This window comes from Herpailurus yagouaroundi, unplaced genomic scaffold, assembly GCF_014898765.1.
Source record: "Herpailurus yagouaroundi ecotype Mexico unplaced genomic scaffold, PumYag 163, whole genome shotgun sequence".
NCBI classification, from domain to species: Eukaryota; Metazoa; Chordata; class Mammalia; order Carnivora; family Felidae; genus Herpailurus; species Herpailurus yagouaroundi.
In genome coordinates, this window is record NW_024412404.1 from 65,951,732 (window position 1) to 65,975,664 (window position 23,933).

General features: G+C 47.0%; 1 long non-coding RNA gene across 1 annotated transcript in view; it reads left to right on the plus strand.

Moving 5' to 3' along the window:
• The window catches only part of LOC121037400 (uncharacterized), a 62,486-nt gene extending 39,074 nt beyond the window's left edge, over positions 1 to 23,412 (plus strand). Inside the window, exons 2-3 of the long non-coding RNA XR_005793763.1 lie at positions 13,327 to 13,499; positions 22,774 to 23,412. This is a non-coding gene — a long non-coding RNA (uncharacterized LOC121037400). The remainder of the gene's footprint in view (positions 1 to 13,326; positions 13,500 to 22,773) is intronic.
• The last annotated feature ends 521 nt before the right edge of the window (positions 23,413 to 23,933 follow it).

Consider the following 23,933-nt stretch of genomic DNA (forward strand, 5'->3'; position numbering starts at 1 on the left):
GGCTGTGTTCAGGGGGGACTTGAGGATAAATGGCTGCTTCCCCGGCGTTTGCCCCATAGACGGACCTTGGTCACATGTCAGTATGCCTGTGGACGTATTTGCCAGCTGTCTGTGCCCAAGTGTCTCCACGCTCAACAGAGAAGCAGCCGGTTTGGGGGGCACAGCCTTGCCAGGGCCTTAGCGCTAGGGGCCACGCTGTGGCGTAGATGAGGGACCCCCCCCCCACCCCGACCACATCCACTCTGCGGTGAATCACGAGCTGTGTGGCTCTTGCCTCGGGGCCAGGATGAGACTGAGTGGTGTCTGGAGAACCCAGCAAGGGTAGGGGAACCGGCATGAAGTGGTGACTGCCACGCTCTGACGTGGGGGGCACAGGGGGGGTGGCAGGATGTGTGGGGTGGGGAGTGCCCTTGGAGGGAGCCGGCGCGTTCTAGGAAGCTCCCCCTGCCTCTGGCTGCTTGCCTAGCTCTGGGAGCAGAGAGCCGGTTCTCACGCCACTCGTGCCTTGTGGGGTCGTCCGCTCAGTCGTCCGTCCATCCGTCCGCCCGCTCAGCGCTGGCCTGGCACCGGCCCGGGGGGTCCAGCCCGCTCCCGGGGGCCTGCGTGGTTCTCCCACAAGTCTCCCGTGGTCTCCGCCACCCCCACAAGCACGTGCCACGCCGAGCTGCCCCATCTACAGGTCACGAGCTCCTCGGAAGGCTGTCTCCTCTTCCCTTTTGCTCCTGCTCACCAGGCTGTGTCTCGGGCAGCTGTCAGAGATCTGAGCCGAGCTACAGGCAGTGCCTTGTCCTCCCTCTGCCCGCGCCCCTTCCATCTCGACGCTCAGTGCAGGTCGCGGGCACCGGGACCAGTTTCCGCCCATCACCTGCCTGTCAGCTGAGTGTGGGCTGCTGGCGTCAGGGAGCCCCTCGAACCCGCGTGTTGGCTGTGATTGCTGTCACCTCCGTGGGTTCAGGGCCCTCATTTGTAACTCGTGCGTGTGCGTGTGTGCTTTGGTCTAAAGTCAGTGAGGAAATTCAGGACACCTAAATAAAGGGATATCGCTTTTTGGTTTCGACGTTCCAATTGTTCACGATGGGAAAACATGACTGGTAGCCGAGGGGACATAGATTTGCGGGGGGGACCCACCAGTGGCTCCAGACCCACGCATCCCTGCGTTCGGCCCGTTGCGTCTTTAGCTGTTCAGAAATGGGATTATGCTATTAGGTTAACAGTCCTGGTCACTTTGAAGGCGTTTGATGACTATCTCCACGTTCTCTTCCAAAGGGGTTGCAGGAGTTTCTATTCGTGCCATCCGTGGACGGGAGCCCCGGTTTTGTGCACCTGGTGTCAGCCTGAGCTGGAACCTGCTCTCACGGGCTCCCAGGGCCAGTGTCTCCCCAGCCCCGTCTGCCCTGAGTTACCCTGCAAGCTTGAGCGCGGTCGTGGTGGGGGTATCCACACCATGGAAGTCGTCACAGACACCAGGACGTCCCCCACCCTCCTCGCCCGCAGACGGAACTGGTTGTCACATGTCTGCCAGCACACCACTGCTGCCGATGGCCATGCGAAGAAACAACACAAAACCAGTTGGGAAAGGTTTGCTCGACGGACACTGCCTCTCCCCGAGAGCCGAGGCGGGAAGGGGGAGCCAGGAGGCTGTACCAGGCCCGTCTGCTTCCCTCGGGCTCCGTGTCCTTGGTGCCATGTGGATGGCGCTCTGCGGCACTAGCCAGAGCATACACACCTGCGGGCCCGTGGCCTTTCGTCCCCTGGAGGTACCAGCCACCCGTCAGCCTCTGTCCCCTGCGGCCCCTGCACGAGGCCAGGCATCCTGTGTTCGGGCACCTGCAGGCTTGAGACGGGGAAGCCCATGCAGACGCTCATAGGCAGTGTCCTGCCCCCGTCACCGGGAGGGAGGTCGGGGTCCCCTTCCGCCGAGCCAGCCCGCGCGAGGACATGGAGGCGACACGGTATGCTGGCCCTGCCTCCACGGCCGCTGGCCGTGTTTCGTGCTAACAGACTCCAGTCTCCTCCAAAGACGTCCCTCCTGCGGAGGCTGGCATTCCAGACGGCGCTGCTCCCGGATGACGTGGACAAGGGCGCTTCCTGCCCCTGGAGAGCTGCCCGAGCTCGCCCAGCCCAGCGACCGGTCCCCATCCTCCCCGTGAAGTCATCAAATGGCCGACCCCCAGGTGCCGGGGCTGTCTGTGCGGCACGCACAGTCCTGCTGCTCAGCCCGTGCACAGCCAAGCAAAGATGAACACCACCCACTAGGACGCCCGTAGTTACGGTGGGAATGCGGGGGTTTCTGTAACGAGTAATGCGTGCTTGTTGAAAAGTCTCAAAAAGTACGGAAAATAGAAGGACTATCGTAAAAATGAACACTGGCACCTTTCAGAGATGAAAATTGTCAGTATTTCTGTGTTTTCCCTTCCTTCTCTGTGTACATTGTTGGATAATTTTATTCTGATGTTTTGCAACATATCAGAAGCGTTGTCACATGTCCCTATCATGTTAAACCGAGCCAGACTTAGGGGAGCCTGGGTGGTTCAGTCAGCTAAGCGTCCAGCTCTTGATTTCGGCTCCGGTCACGATCTCACGGTTTGTGAGTTCAAGCCCACTTCTGGCTCTGCGCTGACAGTGTGCAACCTGCTTGAGATTCTCCCTCTCCCTCTCTCTGCCCTTCCCCCTTCATGGTCACTTGCTCTCTCTCTCTCTCTCTCTTAAAATAAATAAATAAATAAACATTAAAAAAAAAACCCTGCTGAACCAGACTGTAGCACAGGGCACATTGCATTTGATAACCCCTCTCCAACGGTTGCACACTTATGTTCACCCAGCTTCTCTGGAGTTGGCTTTGCTAACGGAGTGTGAAAGTCTTTCCACCTTTCTGCTCGTGTGTCCCCCAGCCTCACCCCATGCGAATGGGAATCAAGGACAAAACCTGCCACCCCAGCACGGGGTCACTTCTCTGATGTAAGGTCACACTTAGAAGACCCCAGTTGGGCTCCTGGTGTGTGTGCAGTTTGCTGGGTCTGGTGCCGTGTGGCCCGCAGGCTGTGTGTCCTCCGGGAGCAAATCCACATGGCCATTCCCCGTCTCTCACCCACTGGCTTGGGAGGTGTGTCCGACAGGTGCTTGGAGACAGGTGGAGTCCAGACTTGGGTCTTCAGGGCAAGTGGGTTTTCTCTCTCTTTTCCTCCCTTGTCACTCAGCGTGGAGAGACCCCGGGCTCCAGGACTAGTAAGTAAAGCAGGACATAAGGCTGATTCTTTCCTTCCTCTCCCAGATTCCTAACCCATTTATAATGGTTTAGGTATGGCTTGAGATCATATTCCGAGTGAACTTGTTTTTCAGTAGCTACCCAGTTACTTCTGCCTACATATTGGATTAAGCGATTCTCCGGCCCAGAGACGTGCTGTGTTCTGTCACACCACCTTGACTGATACGAAGGCTCATTTGAGGATATTTTCATTGGATTATGCTTGGTTGGGTGCCCATCTGATACTTCGAATTTTGGTATTTTTACAATGTACTTTAGAATTACACAGGGCAGTGTTCCTCCTCTAAATTTTCTTTGTTGTTATTGTGTCTTTTTCCTCCACTCCTTAGAATAATTTTGGAGCAATGAACCGCCCCCTCCCCCCCAAAATAAAACCCACGTTGAGATTTTTTCCTGAAATTGGCATCAGTTGGCCGGAGTCAGGTCGCCGTGGTCCTTGAGCCTCGCCACCTGGGTTTGAGCCCCACGTTTGCCGCTTCCGGGACATGCGCCTGGGCAGGTGACCAGCTGACTCTTCACACGTAAACGTGGTTGTAAAGGTACCTACTTCATAGGTTTTGTTAGAAGCATGATCTATTTGTGTCTTTTCTAGGAAATCCTTGGCCGCCACAGGATGGCAAACGTGTTCTCTTATGCTTTTTCCTAGACGTTTCATAATATTAGCTTTTACGTAATTTTAGGTCTGGGAGCACTTTCAAGCTGCTTTTGGCTTGTGATATCACTTGTTACCCCACGTCGACATGCAGGTGCCCTAGCGCCATCTGTTCGACGTCTATTCCTCTGTCCATTGAACAGCAGTGGTGCCTTTGTCAAACATCAGTTGAAGATCTATGTGCGGGTCCATCTCTGGACCCTCTACTCCGTTCCATTGATCTGTATCCCTGTCCTGCCAACACTACACTGTTCCAGTTACTGTAGCTTCATGGTAAGTCTTGAAATTGGTTAGTGTACTTGTGGCGGCCATCGGGAGGCGCCTCGTGGACCTCCTGCTTGGGGAGTGTGATCGACCGCGGGCCCAGCCGCGTTCCTAAATCCATCCTGCGTTGCTGGGAGGCTGCTCCAACCACACGCTCCCAGGTGGTGGCAGGTGACTCAGAAACGGAGGCAGGCTCTTTCATGGAAGTCCTGGGGGCTTGTCTCAAGGACGTCCCCAGGCGGGGCACAACCTGTTAGACCTCACGGCAGCCGCTGGTGGTTCCATCAGCTTGCCTTCCTTCTGCTTCCTCTGGGTTCTTCCTGCTTCACATCCGCTTGTCCTGACCTCGGCTTCCAGAGCTCCCGACCTCTGCCCCCCTGTTCTCTCTCACACAGACGATTCCTCCAGTAACACCCTCCCCCTGGCTTCTCAGAGGACTTGCACAAGCACAGCCGACTGTCCAACTATTTTTCCTTCTTATAAAAGTTATTTTCATCGTTTGCATCCCCATAGACATTCCTGAGTCCTCTTGTAAATGTCTACCCTAAAGACGTGCCGACATTTGGACTGGGATTGTGTTGAACAGAAAAACCAATCAAAGAGGATCTGTATCTTTCCTGTGTTGAGTCTTCCAGTCGATCAATACCCTATGTTTCTCCATTTCTTTTATTTTTAAAAATTCTTTTTAACGTTTATTTATTTTTGAGACAGAGAGAGACAGAGCATAAGCAGGGGTGGGGCGGAGAGAGAGAGGGGGACACAGAATCTGAAGCAGGCTCCAGGCTCTGAGCTGTCAGCACAGAGCCCGACGTGGGACTTGCACTCACGGACCGTGAGATCATGACCTGAGCCAAAGTCGGATGCTTCACCAACCGAGCCACCCAGGCGCCCCCATTTCTTTAGGACTTAATGTCTTTAGGGAAAGTTTTGTAGTTTTCAATAGATGAATCTTACACATACTCCATTTGATTCACCCTTAATTATTTCACATTAGTGCATGCAATTGTAAATTAAATTTTTACTTAACGTCCAATCATTTGTTACCAGTATACAGAAATGCATACTGACCTTGCTTTCAAGAACAGTGCTAAATTCACTTAGTTCCAGTAGCTTTTAGGTACATTCCTTAGTGTTTTTCATTTATACAACCAATTCAACTGTGAAAAACGACAGTTTCAATTCTTCTTTCTAATCTGCACACCTTTTATTTTGTTTTCTTGACTTGTGACATCAGTTACATTAACCCTAACCCTAGACATAACCCTAACCCTAAAGCCCTATAACCCTAACCCAATAACCCTGCCATCAGTCTTTTCAGAATGACATTCGCTGTGACTTTTACATAGATGTCCTTAACCAAATGAAGTCTCTTTCTTTCCCTAAAAAATCTTTGCTGAGATTTTTTTTTTTTTTTTATCACGAGTAGCTTGGTTTCGCCCAGTAGTTTTTCTGCATCTGTGGAGATCAGAGTGCCTGGTTTTCCTTTTTATTTTTTAATATGGTGGATTTTATAATTTTTGAAAAGTAACCTAGCATTCCTGGGACAAACACTAATTGGTCATGTGTTACCCTTGTTATATATTGTTGGATTCAATTTGCTAATGTTTTATGAAGGGTTTTGTGTGTGTGTGGTTACGTGGGCTTCTGTTTCGTGGCACCCCTCGCAGCGTCTCTGGCTCTGTTGTCCAAGTGGAAATGGATCTCATCAAACCAGCTGGCTAGTGTCTCCACTTCCTCCTGTTTTCTGAAAGAATTTCCGAACAATTGGAGTTATTTCTTCTGTAATGTTTCATAGAAGTTGACATTGATGCATTCTTGGTGTGGCGTTTTCTTTGAGGGAAGGTTTTGAATTTTCTTGGTAGATGCAGGTAGACATTCTGATGTTCTGTGTCTTTTTCTATCACTGTTGGTCATTTTTGTCTGCTCTGGTGAGGGTTTTGGTCAGGGGTCATGGATATCTTTCAATCTAAGGTGTCCAGTTTATTGAAATAACATTATTTTTATGATTCCCTTATCATTTTAGTATCTGTAGAGCCCGTAATGGTCCCCTCTGTTATTCCTGATTTCTGTAACTTGCGTTCTCTGTTTTATTTGTGCAGATTTTTCAATTTTATAGATCTTTTGAAAGAAGCTTTCCTCTGTTTTTGTTTTTGTTTTTGATCCTATGATTTTCACTCTTCATTACTATTTTTTTTTTTCTACCTATTCTTCAGACTCGTTAATGTCTATTTATCTGTAGACAAGGTAACCGGTTTTTCTTCTCTATCATCTCCAATCCGCTATTGAGTCCTTAGAATGGATTTTAAAATCCATTGCTCTACTCTTTAGTGATGAATTTCCCTTTCTACAGCTCTGTTTCTCAGTTGAGATTTCCTGTCTCCTGTTAGCACGACCACTTTTCTTTCATCCTTTAATTCTCTTTGTAAGAGCTGCTCTGAAGCTCTTGCTTGCTAAAGCCAACATCAAGGCCATCCATGGTCACTTTCCAGTGGCTGCCTTTCTTCCTGTGGAGAGATTCCACTTTTCTGTTTATTTGCATATGTCTACTGATTCGGGTTTTAAGACTAGACATTGTGGAGAGTACGGTATAGTGATTCCGGAGTCTGCTGCATTCTGAGTGTTTATTTTTCTTGTTCTCACATGTTCAGTTGCTGGGCCTCTGATGACAAAGTTTGCTTTTTGTGTTTTATACAGCTACTGAAATCTCTAGTCTGTTTTTATGAATTCCCAGCGTGGATATACAGCCTACCTTTGCACATCAAACTTGCTTGCATTTATATTTCATTGTCATTTTTAAAACTGATTTTTCCCAGCTCTTAATGCATTTGGACAATTAACCTGTGCCCAGATAATTTAGCAGTCCACCGAAGACTTAGCCTGAGATTTACTTCAGGCTTGGGGGTTCAGCTTTTCCAAGGTTTCCTTGCTCCCAGGGGTCCTGCTAGTTTCCAGCAGCTCTACCACTTGAGGCTCTGTCTTCTGAAATGTCAAGCCCGGTAGACGTTAGCTTTTTGCCCTTTGAACCGTGCGTTTGGGGAACGCACTCAGTTAGCAAAGCAGCAAACACATAAGCTCACCTTGCAGCTGAATTTCAGGAATAATCCCTCCCCATCTCTGCGGCTTTTCCATTGAGTCCTTTGTGGTGTCCCTGGCTGTGCAGAGTTGGCCTGCACCTCGGGGTGGCTGGGCTGCTGCTGCTGCTGTGACCACAGCAGTGTTCTTGGAAAGCCCGTTGGGCTCCAAATGCCACAAATTCATATTCTCACATTTTTTTAGTTGCCTTTTTTTTTTTTTTTTTTAAATAACATGAACCCTTCCCTGGCCTTTGTCCATTCCTTTCTGCTTTCTAAGTGTCTTTAAGTAGCTGTTTTTAGCATTTCATCTAGATTATCATTTTATGCGGGGGAGAGTTTGCAAGAACACTCACTATGCTTCAGTTCTTGCCTCCCCCTGTGTCTAGGAGAATAGTTCCCTTTAAATACTTTTTTGTTCTTCTTTTTCTGTGTCAGTACATTGGCTACCCTTCTGGAAGAAGTTAAGCAACTGTGGGAAGAGTGAGTGTATTGGCTTTTCCTTATTTTTACTAGAACACTTTTAATCTTTCATTGTTAATTAGAATTCTATAGGTGGTAGAAGTATCTGAATATGGCTGGTTTTCAATTTTTTTTCTTTTAGTAAATCAGAAATGGGCATCTTATATCCAATGCATTGTGAGCATTGGTTTTTATTTTTATATGGACATTGTGTGACTTACTGTTTTTGTTAATAGATTAAAAACACTTGAAAACGAATCTACTTTGTTAACTTGGTTTTTGTATTGTTGTTAATAGTTCACATTTCTTTGATTGCTCTTGAGATGGAATATTTTCCATGTGTTTATGGGCTATACAGAATTTCCCTTTTGTGAGTTGATTTTGCACAATAACCTTTTTCTGTAGATTTGCTATAACTTTTATGCATTAGGGTTATAAACCTTTGCTGTAGGTGCCATCAATAGCTTCCCCAGGCCTTGTTTATTTCTAATTTTGTTTATGGTGCTTGCTGATCTAGAATTCTATATTTTTTTCATTTTTTAAAAAATGTTTCTTTGTTTATTTTGACAGAGAGAGAGAGAGAAGCAGAAGAGGGACAGAGAGAGAGAGAGAGAGAGAGAGAGAGAGAGAGAGAATCCCAAGCAGGCTCCACACCATCAATGCAGAGCCCGATGATGGGCTTGAACGCACAAACAATGAGTTCATGAACTGAGTTGACCTGAGCTGAAATCAAGTGTTGGACCCTTAACCGACTGAGTTACCAGGAGCCCCAGAGTTCTATATTTTTATATAGTGAAATATATTCTTTCTTTCTTTCATCTGGTATTACATTTAAAGTGATCTTTCTTCTACATACTAAAGTCATCTGCATTTTCTTTCAATGCAATTCTGGCTTACTTTACATTTAAATTTCAGTTCACCAAAGATGTATTTTGATGTAGGTTGGAAAACAGAGACCTAAATATTATTCCCATACGGTTTCCTATTTTCTTCACATCATTTATTAAATGTCATCTTTTTCTAATTTCTTTGAAATCCCACTGTTCAATTTTAAGTAGCTCTATGTACTCGGACTTGCTTCTTAACTTTGTTTTTATTCTGGTGCTCTGCCTTCGTGTGTGTGTGCGTGACATTTATGTTATTCTAATGAATATCGCTAAAATGTGTGTTTTATATTTTATAGGGCAAGCATCCTTATTACTCTGCTATCTTAATTTTATTTTTAATTTTTTTCTCTAATATTTTTATACATGTTCTTTGACAAAATAGCTTTAGAAACAACCATCTACTTGTGATTTCTATTAGAATTATATTACACCTGTCGAGTAAACTGAGGGAAATATGACATCCTCATAAATACTGGAAGGTCTCATCTGGAAACATGATACAACTTCATTTGTGCAAGTTTTGTGACGTCCACACTCTGTACATTTTCTTTGTGCAGGTCTCGCACGTTTTAGGCTATTTTTTTCCTAGAAATATTATAGTTTTGTTGCTATCATAAATGGATCTTTTGCATTTTTATATTGTACTTGATGGTTACTGGCTCTGATAAAGTGATCAGTTTTGGGTCTACTAACATGAACAAACATTAAAACACTTTGTCCTAATACATTGTGTTTTGATTCTCTAAGTCAGATCAGGTATAAAAAATTATAATAAAAATTCTTTATATTTTTGCTGTATCATATTTTATTTTTTATTAAAATGTTTAATTTTATTTATTTATTTTGAGAGGAGAGAGAGAGAGAGAGAGAGAGAGCATGAGCAGGGGAGGGGCACAGAGAGGGAGAGAGAGAATCCCAACAAGGCTGTGTGCTGTCAGTGCAGAGCCTGACACAGGGCTCAAACTCATCAACTGTGAGATCACGACCTGAGCTGAAATCAAGTGTCAGATGCTTAACTGACTGAGCCATCCAGGTGCCCCATATTTTAAAAATTTGCATTGACTTCAAAAGTAATAGTTATGAGAATTTTTGCTTTAATAGGAAGGGCTAATAATTCGAGATAAATCTTTTTTATCTTATTTATGTTTTATTATTTTATTTTCTAAAGTTTATTATGTTGAGAGAGAGAGACAGAGAGGGAGGGATGGGGGGAGGGCAGGAAGAGAGAGAAAGAGAATCCCGGGTGGGCTCCGTGCTCAGCCCAGAGCCCAGCATGGGGCTCGATCTCATGAACCATGACGTCATTACCTGGGCCAAAACCAAGAGCCGAAACCAAGAGCTGAAACTAAGAGTTGGGGTGGGTGGTCAACTGACTGAGTCACCCAGATGCCCCTTCATCTTATTTTAAAATATTTTTAGAAATATTCTTCTGTCCTTATTTTATAAGTAATTCATAAAAGTCAGGAATTAATGCGGAATTTGGCCAAATGGCCTTTGGAACATTTATTACAATAATTATGTAGTTTATTTTTCTTGGACCTACTCTGGCAAATTAATAAATGCACTTTTTCTAGAATTCAACATTCTAGAAATGTTGTTTTTGGTTGTTCCAAGTTTCTGTGCACTGAAATAATTTCAATAGCATAAGAATGATCTCTTCTGAAATAACCTACTCATACGAATGCCTGGACCCGGTGTATTTTATGAAGTTAGTTCTTGGGCAGCTTTAAATATTTCATCTTTTAAATTAATTTCTAACTAAAAGCCATATACGGATATACTTTTGTTATATGAATTTTTACAAACACAGGTAAAGCAGAAGCCTCTGGTAATAATTCCTGCAGTGCTTTTCCTGCTCCCATCACCTGGGTGTGGATTCCTCTGTATTTTCTCCTGTGTGTTTCAAAGCGTATGTAAGCCCTTGTGAAAATACGTCATCTTCCTCTCTGCTTTATTTTCAGGGAAATTCAATCATTCCGAATGTGTAACTTGGCTGTTTTCTTTTCATGATAAATCCTATAGAAATCTTTTCGTGTGGATATATGCAGCAGGTCCATTTAAATCTGTATTTTACTATTAGATACCATATGATGGAAATCACCTTAGTCTAGCTGCCTTTAGTGCTGTTTCTTTCACAGTTATTGTGTGTTTATATTTTCCAGTATTTCCTTAAACGAGTTTGGAAGCATTTGCTTTTTAAGATATGTTTAATATCACCAAGATTTCCTTTTGTCTCTCCCTACACTTAGTAAATTGCGCATTCATTCATTCAACAGACACTGATTGAACCCTGGCTGTGTGCCAAGGCACTTTTCCAGAGGCTCAGCGTGTAATTTCTGGATGGGACAGACCAAGACTCCTGACCTCATGCTGCTACTGATGATGCAGATTTTAAAGATACAGGTTCGAACGTACTAGCATTATGAGCATCAAAATATTAATTCCAAATTTTATAGGGTATTTTGTAGGTATTAGCCACCTTTGTGAAATTTACTTCCTGTTTGGGATTATCTCTGTTTTCATTCCCTTTTTCCCTGTTTGATTAGAACATGTATGTTTTTTAAATTCGTTTAACTTTCTTTATTATCAGTTTTTGTCATGATGATGAGAAGCCCACAGACAAAATTTATGAGTTTCACTACTTTAAAGGCATTTCTTTCTTCATCTGTAGTTTTTCAATTTTATTTTATTTATTTATTTATTTTTTTTTTAGTCTTTATTTATTTATTTTTTTTTTTCAACGTTTATTTATTTTTGGGACAGAGAGAGACAGAGCATGAACGGGGGAGGGGCAGAGAGAGAGGGAGACACAGAATCGGAAAGAGGCTCCAGGCTCTGAGCCATCAGCCCAGAGCCCGACGCGGGGCTCGAACTCATGGACCACGAGATCGTGACCTGGCTGAAGTTGGACGCTTAACTGACTGCGCCACCCAGGCGCCCCTTAATCTTTATTTTTGAGAGAGAGAGACAGAGCACAAGCAGGGATGGGGCGGAGAGAGAGGGGGACACAGAATCTGAAGCAGGCTCCAGGCTCAGAGCTGTCAGCATGGAGCCTGATGCAGGGCTCGAACCCACAAATCATGAGTTCTTGACCTGAGCCGAAGTCAGATGCCTAACCAACTAAGCCACTCAGGTGCACCTCTTCATTTGTATTTTTAACTGTATTGATTTTTCTTTTCTTTTGAATTTTACTGTTTTTTCCCCTCTAAATTTTCAGATTAGATGCTTGGTTTATTTACTGTTTCTTTGTTGTTTAAAAACAAAAGTGTTTCAGGCTTTGTATGCTCCTGCGAAGAAGGCTTGGCATTGACCATGTTTGTTTTTGATGGTCAATGGCAAATACATACACACTTTCCAGTGGGGCACACGCTCGCCTGCTCTCTGTTATACTCATGACAGTCCAAGAATTTGTGGAAACCATGGTGGGCTTTCTCCATATTCTTCCATCAACGAGGAAGCATGTGGCTGAGGACAGGCAGCAAGGACATGCCCCTAGAAGGTGGCCATCACAGCAGGTGGTGTAGGGGGAACCACGTGGCTTGAGTAAGCGAGGGCAGGAGAAGAGAGAAGAGACATACTGCCCCCACGAAAAAAGAGGGAAGTCTGAAGCCACCCCACTCTTACTCCTTTCTAGTCAAACCGTGTATCTGGTTAGAAGATTTACGGTAGCTTTACGGTGAGTCTTACACTTCAGAAATTTTATATGTTACGTGCAGATATACATCTCTTCACAAGTTTTCCATGGTAATTGTTGGTGTTTTCTGAGATTCATAAAAGCTATTATTTCTTCACACAATGTACTGAGGACTCCATTACTTCTTCTGTCCTTGGAACGCGTCCTCCGCAGGCACCTCGGCAATTTGATAGTGAAGACAGACCCACAGGTGGTGAGCTCACCGGGCACGGAGACAGCAGCACGGCTGTACGTGAACTCCAGGGACTGTGGCCCCAGAGCCTGCACCTCTCAGTACTTAGGTTTTAGAGCACAGAAGCATTTTCTTTTAGTTTATATTTTACTTCTATTGCTCTCTTTCCCCCTTTTCTCAGCAGTCGAGTGAGAAATTCTCCAGCTGGTCATCTAACTTGCGGAGGAGGTTTTCTCCTGTTCCGTTCAGTTCTGTCCTTCCATTGTCCTGTTAAAAATTCCGCCATCTTGGTTTTTGACCGAAAGCAGTACTTCTGATGGCAGAGTGCGCCGTCATCTGAAACTTCCTTTAAAAAATTAAAATAGGGAAATAAAACGTTCTCTTTTGGATGGATGTTGCAGTGAGTTCTGCACATGGGAGAACGTTGCTGACTACACAGATTACTGCTTTTCCTTTAGTCGCTAATCGCTGTGCAGATTCTCTTTGCTCACCCAGCTGCATGGGGCTGTGGTTCATGCTTAGCGCTATTGGACGGGAGTCAGGTTCCTGCGCAGATTTTGTGGGATTCCGATTCGCATCTTTCGGAATGAGGGAAAGGCTGGCTTGGCTCTCATTTTGTTTTGCTAAATCGGAAGGTCAGTTGTTGAGGGTGGCGGGGCCGCCGTGGGCAGGCGGGGAGCCTGGTCGGGGTTCTGCTGCTTTCTGCTGCTTTGTGGCTTCTCCAGACTGGCTCAGCCACCAGCTCCCCTGGATCACGGAATGACTTTTCCCATAGGACCTGCCCAGGGTACCTGTTCTCACAGCTCCCATCTCACTACTGAGGAAGGATCCGCACTAAAGTGGGTTATTTTTTTCCCAGGTACTATGTGCCAATACTCAGAAAAATGCAATTTCTGTGTCTGTAACCGTCCCCGAGGTTGGCCCCGCTCTGGCTGGTTTGCGCATCAGGATTTGCAATGGGCCCGAAGATGTGGGGGCCTGCCGCCTCTCCTCACCAGCCTCCAGGAAGTCTTGTCCCGGGAGACCGTCCAGGTAAATGCGTCTTCTACCGTCTGTTTCTTGCTGGTCTTGTCCCCGACTGCCTATTCTCCTGACCTCTTTTCCCAGAAGGCGTCTGGTGGTTAAGGGTCTGAATGCAGCCTGCCACCAGCACCCCACAGTGCCGGGTGTGACACGGCTGGTCAGTGCTGGTCGTGGGCCAGGGTGGGCTGGAGGGGCAGGCGGGCCTCGCCTCTGAGCTCCCTCGAATCTTCTGTCAGCTGGGCGCCTACAAGACCGTGGGCTTCCTTCCCACGGCATCACACTGCGGACTCAGCTTGGCCACGTTGTCCATGTAAACCTGTGCGAACCCCAACATGGGTCCTGCTGGTGTGCACTGGGTCTTTCGAACTGAAGTCTGAGCAGAGGGGCCGGGCTCCGAGGACCAGCGTGCACGGTCCCCTCTGCGAGGCCCTTCATGCGGCTATCTCAGCTCACCCCTTTTAGCCCTCACACGTCCCCAGCAAGGCCAGGGACCGAAATCTCCATCACAGAGGCAAGGAGACTCAAGGTTCAGGAAAGTGAAAGATGTTCTCCATCACCAGGTGGCCACAGAGCCGGTTTCCCACCGGGCGTTGCATCTGGGCGCTGGGCGTTCCCCGCCCCATGCTCGGCCGCGCACTCTTGGACCGACTTTGTGGACGCTGTGATTTGGTGTGGGGGGCATTTCTATTTCGAGCCATGTTCTTCTATAACTGCACCTTTCTTTCCAAGCACTGTCTTCCACTGACACACAGAGAAGACTGGAAAATCACAGCCTCAAGAATCTACTACGCAACCCTCAGAGTCCTGCAAGGAGTATCTACAACCAGACTTTGGTCCGTGTTCTCCGCCAGTGAGCTCCGCGAGGAGCCAAGGGACTCACCGCATGTGTGGTTTCATCCCCAGACCTCTGCGGCGTCCGGGTCCCAGTCCCTTGCACGGCCTGCCTTGCGGGCATCAGCTCCCCCCTCCATGAATCGGGGGACCCCAGGGGTTTCTGTCAAGTTTCTCAGAGTCTGTTTATAACCCTGGGTTATAACCACAAGAGACCCCTTCAGGGAAGTGGCCGTCAGCTGGGTCGTCTGTGTGCACACCTGGGCCCTGAAGCCACGTGTCCCTGTCACCGCCTGGCCCTACTCCCAAGTTCTGGCACATTCTGGCTGGGAGGGCTCTGCAGAGTCATCAGAGGCGCTGGTCAGAAGCCATGTGCCTGAGGACACTTTGTTCCTGTGATCACACCGGACCTCCCTGGGCATCTTGTGAGGCTGCTGACCTTGGCCTCCTCTTATCACTGGGGTCTGCTGAGCTCCCTGGGGGCTCTGCTCACGCGATGCCTTGAGCGTTGGAGTCGCTCTTGGCTCTGGTGCTCCGGCTTCTCCTCGCTGTGGCCATGCAGCCAGTCCCATGCTCTGGGTGAACTCTGTGCACACGTGGTCTGTTCAGGCTATGTAACAGGACCCCTGGGCTGGGGGTCTTTGGAAGGTGGCAGAATGTGCCCCCTCCCCCAAAGTAGGCCACTTCAACATAATGCTCATTTTGAGCTGGAGATGCTTGAAAAACAGCAGAGCAAGAAGGACACTGACCCTCACTTTTCTCCCTAAAAGCAGGAGAGAAAACTCTCATGTGAAATATCCCCTCCCTGCACCTGGAGGGAGGAAACACTCTGCTCACCAGAGATGCGGGGCATTGGGGCCGAGAGAAGCCGGCACACGCAGACCCTGATACAATAGCTCTTACCTTCCAATCCACTCCTGTTGTCCCTGCTCTCCTTCGTCCATACGCACTCGGGCCTGTCTGCTTTCTGGGTGTTCATTTCCCTGAGGCCCATGTCCGTGCTTTCCCCTGTGACCTGGGGCCTGGCCGGTGACCTAGGGGGACGGAGGCAGAGTTTCGCCTTCCCTACGGCTTGAACAACACGGATGTACTTCTCACAGCCTGGAGGCCAGGAGTCCAGCCTCACGGTGTTGGCGGGTGGGTTTCGTGCTGAGCCTCTTGGGTCCCAGGCAGCGGCCTTCTGGCCGTGTGCTCACATGGCCTGTCTTCGGGGAAGCAGGACTCAGGGCCAGCCCTCTGCCATCTTGTCCTGCAAGGACACTGATCCTGTCATGCCAGGGCTCTACCCTCATGACCCATTCAACTTCCCTTACATCCGCGTGCACCTTGTCTCCAGTAAGCCCTACTGTGGGTGGGGTGCAGGGGAGAGACAGCGTTCGGTCCACAGCACAGGTGATGCACAGATCTCATTTCTGTGTCTGTCTGTAGGTTTTCTCCTGCCCCAGGCCCCTGTCCACCCGCCCAGGGGCCTCCCACTTGGGTGTCCCGCAGGCTTGTTGAGCACACCGTGTGCCAGCCTAGGCTTGCTCTCTCCTGATGCCCTGGACAACCTCTTTCTTCTGCATCCGTGGAGCCTCGGGTCTCCCTCTGCCCAGCTGCCTGCACCAGAAGCCGCAGCCTCCCTCTGATGACTTCCCATGGCCTTCATGGTCGTGTTCTGCTTCCTGGAGGTGGAAGCCTGGTCTGCCCGCCGCCGACGTGTTCAGCTTCTCAGTCTTTCCCACGGCCTCCCCCTCAATGCTACGCTCTGGCTGACAGACCCCTTTGCAGGTGCCCAAACAGACCACTTTGCCTCTAGAATTCAGCATACGATTTTCCCCTCTGGAATAACCCATGGAAGACGAGTAGGGATTGGAGACTACAGGGGAAAATCCAGAAGGTGAACCTAGTTAGGATGTAGGAGGAGTTTCCAAGCTCCATACATACATCGGGGCCCCAAGTTTCCAAAACAGAAAGAGGCTTGACACATATCACAGCCTCGTTTTAGCCACGTGGCCCTGTCGATCCGCCGAGGCTTGGTCCCCGGACCCACCCCCAGCTTCCCTCCTGCTCCATCACCCCAGTGACTGGTTCTCATCCTCCCCTGTTAGGCTCAGATATCACCTCTGTTCACGCATGACCTGTGCTCAGCTGTCTTGCACAGCTCTGCACAGAATGGCCCCTGTGTTCCCAGTGCTTGTGGAAGTGACGGTGGTCCCTAGCATGGTTAGTAAGTGATGGTTAGAGCGCTGACGCTCCACTGAACGTGGACATAGTGTTCTTGTGACCTGAAGGCAAGTTACGTTGTCACAAGATCACCATCCGGGTGCACAGGTGCAAACTCCACCAGCAAATTCTAGTAAATAAGCAAGAAAACAAGTGACAACCATGTACATTTTCTGAAATAGGAGAACAATTCTCCAGTCATTTTAGCAGCCTGGGAGAGCCCTGAAATCAAAAGCATGCAAGGGTATGAAAATAAAACTGTAGAGCAATATCCTTGCAAATTTAGACACAGATGTTCATCACAAAAGATTAGCAAAGCCAATCCAGCATCACACACACACGCGCACTCTACGTACCACATGTTCACATACACACAATACAGACTACGTTCCTATGTATGTCATGCCTACACATGTGTGCTTATGTATACGTACATCGTGGTCAAGTACAGTGTATCCCAAAGAGCAATGAAAATTGTATATGTAAATTAACATTATTCACCATATTAACAGACAAAAAGGAGAAACAGTAATGTAGTCATTTCAGTAGATGAAAAAATAGCATTTGACAAAAGTCAACACCTGTCAATGATAAAAGTTCTCTGCAAACTCAGAGAGAAACTTCCTCAAGGTGATAAAGGACATATTTGAAAAACTCTATAGCCAATATCACATTTAATGCTGAGAAATTCAGTGCTGTATCCTAAGAGCAGGAATGAAGGAAGGATGTCTGCTGTAAGCATCTCTATTCTCCACTGGCTGGTCGGGTCCTACCCAGGGCACTGTGGCCAGAAACGTAGATGAAGAAGTAATAAAGCTGCTCAGTGAACAGACAGACAGACAGACAGACAGACAGACAGACAAAGGAACAGAAAACAGCGGTGTGAAAAGAATTGCTAAGCTAGCAATACTGTTTTCCAAGGATGAAGGTCAGTAGATTCCAGGCAAACACACTCGACCGAAGGCATGCGCACACTGAAAGCAATACTAAAGGTGTTCATTGGCTGCAGGAGAAAATGATCCCCACGTAAGAGAGACAAGCAAGAATGAAGAACAAAGAAGCAGTAAGTATGTGGAAGAATCTAGTGAATATGGTCCCTACAGGGGAAGGGGAAGGCAATCATGCGTGTGGACCATCTTAACCGCCGGTTAACATAGGACAAATTGTCTTTGTCAGGTCCCAGCAGGAGGGTGAGCTCATTCCCCACCTTCCTCTGCTCTGTCAGTATCTCAAGGAAGCTGAGACCAGGCAAAGCTTTCATTTTTATTTGTTTGTTTGTTTGTTTGTTTTTTAACTTTTATTTAAATCAAGTTAGTTAACATAGAGTGTAATAATGGTTTTGGAGTAGAATTTTGTGATTCATCACTTACATACAACATCCAATGCTCATCCCAACAAGTGTCCTCCTTAAGGCCCATCACCCATTTAGCCCATCCCCCTACCTACCTCCGCTCCAGCAACCCTTTGTTTGTTCTCTGTGTTTGAGAGTCTCTTGGAGTGCCTGGGTGGCTCAGTCAGTTAAGCATCCAACTTTGGCTCAGGTCATGATCTCGTGGTTCACAAGTTCGAGCCCCGTGTCAGACTCTGGGCTGACGGCTCAGAGCCTGGATCCTGCTTCAGATTCTGTGTCTCCCTCTCTCTCTGCTCCTCCTCTGGTCACGTGTTCTCTCTCTCTCTCTCTCTCTCTCTCTCTCTCTCAAAAATAATAAAACACTAAAAAAATAAAAGAGTCTCTTATGGTTTGCCTCCCTCTCTGTTTTCATCTTACTTTTCCTTCCGTTCCCCTGTGTTCATGTTTTGTTTCTTAAATTCCACTTAGTCATGAAACCATATATTTGTCTTTCCTACTGACTTATTTACTTAGCGTAATACAGTCTAGTTCTATCCATTCTTTTTGATCTCCGAGTAATACTCCATTGTATATATAAACCACATCTTCTTTGTCCATTCATCAGTTGATGGACATTTGGGCTCTTTCCATACTTTGGCTATTGTTGAAAGCACTGCTATAAACATTGGGGTGCACGTGCCCCTTTAAATCAGTACTCCTGTATTCTTTGGATAAATACCTAGTTGTGTAGTTGCTGGGTCATAGGATAGGCTCTGTTTTAATTTTTTTGAGGAACCTCCATACTGTTCTCCAGAGTGGCTGCACCACTTTGCATTCCCACCAGCAGTGCAAAAGTGTTCCTCTTTCTCTGCATCCTCACCAACATGTTGTTTCTGAGTTCATTATAGTCATTCTGACAGGTATGAGGTAGTATCTCATTGTGGTTTTGATTTGTATTTCCCTGATGATGAATGACGTTGAGCATCTTTTCATGTGTCTGTTGGCCATCTGGATGTCTTCTTTGGCAAAGTGTCTATTCATGTCTTCTTCCCATTTCTTCCCTGGATTATTTGTTTTCTGGGTATTGAATTTGATAAGTTCTTTATAGATTTTGGACACTAACCCTTTATCTGATATGTCATTTGCAAATATTTTCTCCCATTTCATTGGTTGTCTTTTAGTTTTGTGGATCATTGCCTTTGCTGTGCAAAAGCTTTTTATCTTGATGAGGTCCCAATAGTTCATTTGTGCTTTTGTTTCCCTGCCTTCGGAGATGTGTCAAGTAAGAAGTTGCTGCAGCTGAGGTCAAAGAGGTTGTTTCTAGTTTCTTTTCTAGCATTTTAATGGTTTCTTGCCTTACACTTAGGTCTTTCATCCGTTTTGAGTTTATTTTTGTGTATGGGGTAAAGTGGTCCAATTTCATTCTTCTGCATGTTGCTGTCCAGTTTTCCCAACCCCATTTGCTGAAGAGACTGTCTTTTTTCCATTGGATGTTCTCTCCTGCTTTGTCGAAGATTAGTTGACAATGAGGGACGAGGTAGAAACCCTGCTTTCCCAGATATCAAGACCACGGTAATCAGGTCCAGGTTATATTTACACAAGGATGGGCATACAACAAATGCTACAGAATAGGAACCAGAAATAAAGATAAGCTTTGTCCTCACTTGATTGACAACAAAGCTGTCCTGCAGAGTTGGCTCTTGCTATAAAATAAGGCAAGAATGCTGTTTACAAAAAATGTTTGCTGTTATGCTCATACTAATTAAAACCACAATGGGATACTGATAGCCAATGGCTAAAACGTAAAACTAGAAATACTTAGTGTTGACAAGGAGATGACGCAGTGGGGGTGCTAATACACTCGCGGATATGAACGTCAATGGGAACAATGCCGCGGAAAACCGTTCAGCGTCTGTGAGATGAACGCCCACAGGCTCTAGCGGTTGCACCCTTAGGTAAATACCCAAAGGCAGCTCATGCCCTAATGCGCTTGCAAATATATGTAAGACTGCTCAGCCCTTCGGTCATTTGCAATCACCAAAAATTGGAAGACAGCACAGCTCTACCCATCAGTGTGACCGAGTCTCACCAGTGTGGTGTGTTGTGTGCAAGAAGCTGGACATGGAAGCTTCCTTAGGGGATGGCTTCATTTATATGAAGAAGAAAATAATGTGAGCCTAAGCTTAGTATTCACCAGTGAATAACTATGCAGTGCTGATATAGGAAAAGCTAGGAACTGGTTACCAAGCAAATCAGGTAGAGACTATTGATACAGGGGAAGGAAGGAGGGGCCGAGCCTGATAGGGTGTTCAAGAGGTTTCTGGGATCTTGAGAATGTTCTGTTTAACGACTCAGTGCTTACACATTGTTCGCTTTATCATAATTCATTATGTTCACACTGATACTTGTTGCACATCTAAGTAATTTTTTTAAAAAATGATGGTTGAAAATACAACACAGGCAAAATGAACGGCCAATCAGAACATTTGCCAAGGACCTCGCATGGAGACCTGCCATTCAGGACCTCACTGGGAGGAGGCTAGTGGCCACACAGAATGGGTGAAATCAAACCCAATGTCCTGGAAACAGAAACTCTGAGTGTGGACAGGAAGGTCCAAGAAAGCGACCGTTCTAAGTTCCTAGACGTGGGTCACATTCCTTTGTTAGAGATTTTACTTAAGTCTTAGGCTGAAAAAGACCCAAGGAGTTCCTTTTCCAGCCTTTGAAAGACCATTCAAATCCAAGCCTATGGCTTTGGAAACCCTTTGAATTCTCTTTATCCTTATTTCTATCGGCCATCCTCTATTCTTCACCATCTCTTTGTCCCACTGTCTGCCTCTCCCTCCCCCTTGGATGTTAGTCAAGGGAGGAATAATAGTCTGGAGGCAAAGTTGTTATTTAAGAACTGAATTATGCAAAAAACAAAACATGCAAACAAACCCTACTGGAGCGTGATAATTGGAATGGAGCCCTCGGATCTGGAGTTCTCCAAGTGAGGTCAAGTGCATTTTCCCGGCAAACTTTTTCCTCCTCGAAAAGGCCATTTAGAAAATCTTAGAGGGGCACACTACCATTCCCAGAACAAGTATAATTTTCATGGGTGATTTTGTTTCAAAGAGGAAACATTTTTCTAGCAGGGAACCGAACGCAGAGAGCAGTGGCAAGTTAGGTCTAACGACAAGCAATGTGAACAACATGTATAAATGTTTAATTTTGGCTCAGACATGCCAGATGCAAATTTCCTATTTCCTCAGGCAGTGCAAATACTGATCACTTATATGATTACTTTGAAAAAGGGTCAACTTTTGGTTTAAGAAAACATAGCTGAAATATTAAATATTTATGAAACAGAGTTATTGCAGCAGGAGGTTGAGACCCACGCAGTGGGGTTTGCTGCGGAGTCGCGGTCACCACCTCCTGGCTGCCAACCGCTCCCGTCATATTTCTCTTCTGGCTGTTGGTGGGGTCGGGAGCGGGACAAGGTCATTTATTCTCCAGGGACAAACAAAGCCAAGTGTGGATTTTTCCTGAATCAATTGAATTGCCACAAAAGAATTTCAGTGAAACATTTGAGCAATGGAGCAAATCGCTTCAATTGGCCTGTTTGTGTGAACTCGTGCTGTGGCCCATCCTTCTGCCGGGAGGGAGAGGGTGGCGGTGTTCTCTGCCCTTCGTCTGCTTGTGGGCACCATCAGTCCAGGGGAGAAACGCCGTGAGCAATGCACCCCAAACTACTTCTAGATGGCCACCTCTGCCCCCTTCCTTCAGACTGGGGACCTGAAGGGCTGCTGGGCAGTTGTGCCACATTAGCAAAGAGATTTCGTCTCTAGCTCATGATGATTTGGAAGACGAGCCATTACCATTAATTTAAAATGTGCATAAAGGAGCGCCTGGGTGACTCAGTGGGTTAAACATCGGACTCTTGATTTCTGCTCGGGTCATGATCTCACAGTTTATGAGATCGAGCCCCATGGCGGGCTTCATGCTGACAGCGTGGAGCCTGCTTGGGATTCTCTCTTTCCCTCCCTCCCTCTCTCTCTCTCTCTCTCTCTCTCTCTGCTCCTCCCCCAATCATGTGCATGTGCACACGCTCTCTCTCTCAAAATAGATAGATAAACTTAAGAAAATAAAATGTGCATAAAGGCATCATATATATACACATACCTATATAGTTTTATATCTATGTATGTTTATGTATTATATACATATTTACATCTATGTATGGACACTATACACACATATAAACTTACATACAAACTTATATGTAATCTTATATATAATCTCTATATTTATATGTTTGTGCATACATAATATACACACATTTATATGCATCTATAATATATGCACATTTATACGGCCCATATCACATATACACACAGGCGTATGTGTGTATGTACATTTGTAGCTAAAGGTGTGCGGGCACACAACTGCACACTCACACTCACCGTGGTTTGGGACAGTAAGGGTGGATGGAGACACCCCAGTGTTTGCTGTGAGTGTCCTGATTCTCACTCAGGATCCGAGCCTGCGCTGGCCGTGCCCAGAACACACGCTCTTTTCCATGGTGTTTGTGACGAGGACAATTTGGTGGTCACTGGGGACTTGGCAGAGCCTGCCAGCTCCGGTCTAGGCTCTGGACAGTGTCCGCGAGGCTCCTTTTTTCCTAAAGCAAGACCATGTCCTTGCTGCTGGCTGTGGCAGGGGGCCCTGTGGGTTAGTGACAAACCAGTGGTCGTGTTGGCCGCGATGACGTGTGGTGGCTCCTCGGGAAATTCCCCCCGTGCAGCCGCTGCACCGGCCTCTCCTGGGGGGGGGGGGGGGCGGGTGTAGTAACCTACGGGTGACTGCGTGGTTCATCTTATGTTTATTTCCTGCCTGTTCCTTCCTCTCTCTGCCCCTTGTCTCCCGGCACATCAGCGGTGCTGGTCTGTGCCGTGATTCCCACTCCCCTGACAAAGCGGCTCTGCTCCCTGGCCGGACATGGCACCTTCTCTTTTGTGTGTGGAATGTTCCAGAGCTCTCACATGGCCCTGGCTTCCTGTAAGTCCCTGAGCAGCCTCTGGAGCTGTGTGCAGAGATGTCCCCTCCGAGACGTTCCCATGGTGAGATGCACACTGGCGAGCCTCCTGGATCCAGACGTGTCCCTCTGAGGTGGCCCAAGACGTCCTTCGTCACGCGGCTAATGTCGACCTGCTGGGCCTGGACTCTCTGTGGCGATTTGGGGGGGCCTGGGTTTTTCTGGGGAACTGTTTTGTGAGACTAAGTCTTCTTACCTCCTTCTGAAATATTGTTCTGGAGTTCCTAATTTTCCTCATCCGGGACTGTGTGACCACCTGCCATGCTCGGTCTGGGATCCCTGCCCTTGGACACCTTGTCCTCGCTGCTCTGTTCCCCTGAAGCCCAAGGTCCCCCGCTGTAGACGCACTTCCTATATCCAGGGCTCAGTGTTGTTGGCTCACGGAGCCACTGGGGCTGTGGTCATGGGTTTGGTTATTTTTTTTATTTTTTAATTTTTGTTTAATGTTTATTTATTTTTGAGAGACAGAGACAGAGTGTGAGCAGGGGAGGGGCAGAGAGAGAGAGAGAAAGACATAGAATCTGAAGATGCTCTGGTCTCCGAGCTGTCAGCACAGAGCCTGACGTGGAGCTCGAACTCACAAGCCGTGAGATCATGACCGGAGCCGAAGTCGGACACTTAACTGACAGAGCCACCCAGACGTCCCTCTTCTTCTTCTTCTTCTTTTTTTTTTTTTTTAATTTTTAAACTTTTTAAAAAAATTTATTTTTGAGAGAGAAAGAGAACATGCAGGCAGGGGAGGGGCAGAGAGAGGAGGGCGGAGGATCCCAAGCAGGCTCTGCACTGACAGCAGAGATCCTGAGGTGGGGCTTGAACTCATAAAGGGTGAGATCATGACCTGAACTGAAGGCAGACGCTTAACCGACTGAGCCCCCCGGGCACCCCTGGACGTTCTTCATCCAGAAGTGGATGAGCGCTGGGTCACGGTGAAGGACTGTGGCCCTAAAGTTCACCAGTGTCCCGTCTGTATTTCCGCCCCTCTGCAGTCCGATGCCTCTAG